Below are 5,253 nucleotides of genomic sequence, written 5' to 3' on the forward strand. Positions count from 1 at the left end.
TGCATACTTTTTCATTATGTTAATTTCCCATGAACTTTTCAAAATCCCTTCTATAAAACACACATTCTTTTGTTTTCTGTAAATCTTACCACAAAAAGAATTGTAAGCAATACTATATTCCGACTTACACATGTTGAAATATTTACTGAAAAGTATATAGCTATATGCAATACATTTTGAAGTGTATTAAGATGATGAATGGTGGAAGAGAAGGATACATGTAAATGCCAATGTTATAATTGAGTTGAAAGTACATGGGTTGTGCTCGCTTCGGCAGCACATATACTAAAATTGGAACGATACAGAGAAGATTAGCATGCCCCCTGCGCAAGGATGACACGCAAATTCGTGAAGCGTTCCATATTTTTTTAGTTGAAAGTTACACTCAGATTATCCTTGGTTTCTCTTTGTTTTTTAGTTTCTCAAAAGAATGAATGAAACAATAGCAGAATGTTAACCCATATTAAAATAAAGTGTACCCAAATATTGTAATGTATATTGCTGCTCTTCTTAACATTAAACAAGGGTTCAAAACCACTTAATTGGTAATTAACAACATCTCAATTGATACAAATAAAGTGTGCAGAAATTTGGAAGGAATTTTAAGTTTTCTTATTCTTCTTGATAATAACAGGAGTAAAAATTCTTGGCATTCTAATTACAAAAACAAGTCACTAAGAAACTTGGGTTTTGAACAAACCAATGAGTGACAGTCTTTTGAATTAAGGTAAATTTACTAGTACCTCAACAGCAAAGACATGCAAATAAAATGGAGAAAGAAGTTTAATATAAAATGATCTACAAATATAGTGTTAGCAAGCAGTTCTTCAGAAAAGAAGATTGCGTTTGATATCACCTTTTGCTTTTCCAAGGCTTCTAAACCAACCAACCCATCTGGCAATAGTTCCCATCTCCCCCTCCCTGCTTCAAATTCCTTGCTACCACAGTGGGTACCTCCTCTTGGGTTGCCACTCCAGCTGGTTAGCAGAAAACAAGGACTGGAGCAGGCATGGCTAGCCAGAGAGTGACATCTGTTAGCAGGTGTATGGGCTGGATAGTGGGGCTGGTTAGGCTGAACTAGGCTCCAATGATCATTGACATGTATGAAAGCTGAATGGGATGTAGGACAGACTAGACCAGTCAGCTGTACATACTGGCAAGCATTGGAACAAGGGCAGGGGGTGAGCCTGGTGGGGGTTATTGCGGGTCACTCTGACTGAGCTGCAGCTCCCACTAGTGTATGTGAAGGTCGAGTGTGTGGTGGGCAGGATTGGACCGGGCTACAATACCCAATGGTTTGTACAGAAGAAAGGCTGGAGGCAGAACTGACTGAGCAATTGCAACCACCACCATATGCATAAGCTGATTGGGGTGACGGACTGTGCTGGACCCTGTATTGGCAAGCATACACAAGAATCAGGTCTGGGATCACCTCAGATTAAGTGATACCAGACCTTGGGATCCCCCAAATTGAGCTGTTGGGCTCAGAACCCCAACCATGGAGAGAATTGCAGGTTCCATGGTCTTACTGCAGAGTATATGTGTCAGATCAGGGCCTCCTGGTCTGGATGTACATGGAGAATATGGCAGTACGTTGGAGTCTGCAGAGGACACCTGGTACACAACAGAGGACAAAGGACAGAACAATTTGATCAACTATCCCAGCCTAGTGTTCACAGTGACTATCTGGGCAAATGGAGACTCTAAGGCGGACTAAGTCAACCAGTAGATTTTGGAGAGATTTCATCATGCTTGGAGTGGCGAGACTGGCAGTAATTCAGAACTACTGAACTATCAAAGCCTCTTGAGCAGGACCCTCAGAGCATGCCCCACACTGGGAACACTGCGATGGTTGGGAGGCTGGGTGTGGCTTCTCCCTTAATCTCCCTCTTTCTCCAGATACAGGAAGGAAAAAAAGACAATGTGGAAATGGTGATCTCAACCACCTTCCTGTAGCCCTTGATCCTTATCACCCTAATCAGCTATGTAAAAATAATCAAAAATAAAAATAAGGAAGAATGTTTAAAAATTCCTTGCTACCATATTGGGACATTTCATATTCAGCATTAAGGAAAAATAAATCTATGCTCCACTGCACATCAGAGCAACCAATTTTTAAAGAGTTGTCATTTAAATTATTGGAAACTATCTCCACAATTAAATCATTATGGGAAGATCTTATAATGTTCAAAGGCTATGATAATTTAAGCAAAACAAAGGAAAACATTAATTTTTTAAACCACCAAAATGGTTTGAATTTGATCCCAATTTTGGATAAAATCAGGCAGAACAATTCATATAGTGGAAATTTAAAACAAAATGCATAATGATAAACATTCATTACATTCCCAGAACAGCAGGTATAGGACAAGATTACCATTAACAAGGACTTGCATGGATTAATAAGTCTAAGAACGTTTAAGCCTTGGGAAATTAGTAACATTAAAAAATGAGGAAGCGTTACAAGTGGAAAATAGGAGACTTCAGAATCATTTGTTTACAAACAAACTCAGAAAATACTTGCCTAACAAGATTTAAATATCCCCCAAGAGAATCAGCAGCAATTGTGTCCACCTCTGACACAACATGCTTCAATGAATTGGTATATTATGCAAGAATGTAAATTCCTAAAACAACAAAAAAGCAGAAGCTAAATATTCCTAGCACCACTGAAGAAAGTAAAACAGTCCTGGGGAAAACAAACAACATGTCAAGCCCAGATAGCTCAACAGGAAAGGAACAAAAAAGAATGAATGTGCAAATCCTATGAAGTTTGTAAAGCTTAATGTCAAACTGAGACAAAATCAATATAGGAAGGAAACGAAGCAGGTATTTAGCATGATGGTTGAGGCTAAAATGCCACTTAGGATGCCTACTTCCTACAGCTTCAGAGTGCCTAGGGTCAGCTTCCCGCTCAACTCTGGATTCCAGCTTCCTGCTAATGCAAAGTTTAGGCGGCATTTGATGAGTAGCTAGGTCCCTGCCACTCATGTGGGAGACCTGGATGAGTTCCCAGTTCACACAGCAGATGGGGGCTTGCTCAAGTGCTTTCACTGCTTCTGTGCCTTTCAAATAAATGACTTTCAGATTTTTTTAAAAGAAAAATTGTAGATCAATCTCTGGTGATAATAAATGTAAAATATACTGGACCAAATATTTCTCAATTGAATCCAGTTATATAAGTAGGTTTCTTTCATGAATACATGGTTAATTTAACATAGAAAAGTTGTTCATTTATCTCAATATATACAGAAAAAATTCAGTAAGATTCAACAAAAATCAGTATAAAAACTATCTGTAAACCCAATATAGAAGAGAATATGCTGCACTCATACAATAAGAACCTACAGGAAACCTCATGCTTAGTGATGAAACATTAAGCATTTTTTGTTAAATAAGCAACACCACACAGGTGTCCATTATCTCCATTTCCTACTGTTTTGGACGTCGTGTATAAACACATCAGCACTCAAAAACATACACACATTAGAGTGCAGACAACTCTGTAAACAAACACCAACAAAAAAGCCATTATTACATCAATTGTCCAAAGAATATATAGATTTGAAAGAATACATATACTTACAAACTGTTTACAAAGTTTTTACCTGTACTAGATAACTACCAAAAAAACACCCAACTGTACGCATGTGCACAAACCAGCTATAGTGTGTGTGTGTGTATATATATATATGTATATATATATATATATATATATATATATATATATATATATATATTTTTAAGGATACCATATAAATCAACAAAAACAGAGAATTGGAATTTGGCTACAATATGTCCACAATGATTTATAAAATCTTTATGAATAAAGTTATAAAATGTTACTGAAAGATCAAATATCTAAAGAAATGTTGAAAATCACATATATACATAATCATCGATAATAAAACATCCAGCGAGATTAAGATTTTAAACATGATATGAAATTCAAAAGATTTAAACTTTTTAAGACTATGCATGGAAATGCAAGTATTTTAAAAATATCACTGCTGGGAAAGATTTCCTTTAAAAAAAAAAAAACAATATATTAGAAAAACTCACCATAAAGAAAAAATAAATTTAGACACTGTAATTCAGCACCTTGTTTCATAAAAGGATACCATGAAGGGGCTGAACAGTCATAAGCCAAGTTGAAATATTTGCAACATATACAACTAAATATTCAAAATAAAAAAATCTCATAAATTACAAAAAGACAAATAACAAGAAAAAGCACTGCATATAATAGCAAAGATAAACAATTCATAAACATATGGAAAAGCACTCCATCCCTTTGATAATCAGGAAAATATAAATCAAAAAGACATTGAAATCCCAAGTAGAACAGAGCAAGGACATTCTCATACCTTGCTTATTGGAGTATCAACTGGTTATTCCTATTCAGAAATACATTTTAGGCATTAGCAAAGGTGAACACATGCATACTCCATGCCTGGGAATGCACCTCATAAAAGCTCTTCCACACAAGTACCAGAAGACACAGACAAGATGCACTCTCTAACTCACTGGGGATAAAACGAGCAATCAATTCTGGAATGCTCAATTCAAAATCCACACAATATATACTCATTATACCAAACTAATGTTTATGGATCACATAAGTACCATTTTCCACGACTTTTTTCATTTATTACTAAATTCATAAATAAGCCAATATTATCTTTTTTAAATGAAGAGATAATATATGCCTGGCTGGTCAATTCTAGATGCAGCATGAACAACTTTTTATTCACCCTGACAAGTATATGTGCTTTAATCACCAAAGACAATATCAAGTACTTATACAAGAAAATTCCTTTTGAAGATTAGTTCAATTTAATCAGGATTAAAGGGAAACAAAACTTTCACCAACACATTGTTAGTAAAGTAACTTGAGTTTTAATATCTTGTTTAATAAGAAAATACACAGAAGGAAACAATAATAGAGAGAGCTGGATGTCCTGTGGTCTTCCTTAATAACAACCCATTTTCAAGAGACTATAATCTACTCAACAGAAGGCATTCTACCTAGGATTGTAATGAGATTCTGAGAAAACTCACAATCAAACAGTATGCCATTAAAACCAAAACAATGCAGGTATTAGCAGCTATGTGAAAGGTTACCCTCTACATGATGAGTCATTTCTGAAAGTAATCAAAGTATAAGTCCCTGAAGTGCTTTCTATTCAAGCTGAAAAATATATAAAGGCAGAGACTCATTTACCAAGCAGGTTGACTGCAAATTCAACTCTG

General features: G+C 35.7%; 1 non-coding gene across 1 annotated transcript; it reads left to right on the forward strand.

Moving 5' to 3' along the window:
- Window positions 1-261: 261 nt before the first annotated feature.
- Window positions 262-368, forward strand: LOC118757648 (U6 spliceosomal RNA). The gene has a single exon (XR_004995306.2). It is a non-coding gene; the product is annotated as a U6 spliceosomal RNA (small nuclear RNA).
- The last annotated feature ends 4,885 nt before the right edge of the window (window positions 369-5,253 follow it).

The sequence above is a fragment of the Ochotona princeps genome, chromosome 15 (assembly GCF_030435755.1).
Source record: "Ochotona princeps isolate mOchPri1 chromosome 15, mOchPri1.hap1, whole genome shotgun sequence".
Lineage (NCBI taxonomy): Eukaryota > Metazoa > Chordata > Mammalia > Lagomorpha > Ochotonidae > Ochotona > Ochotona princeps.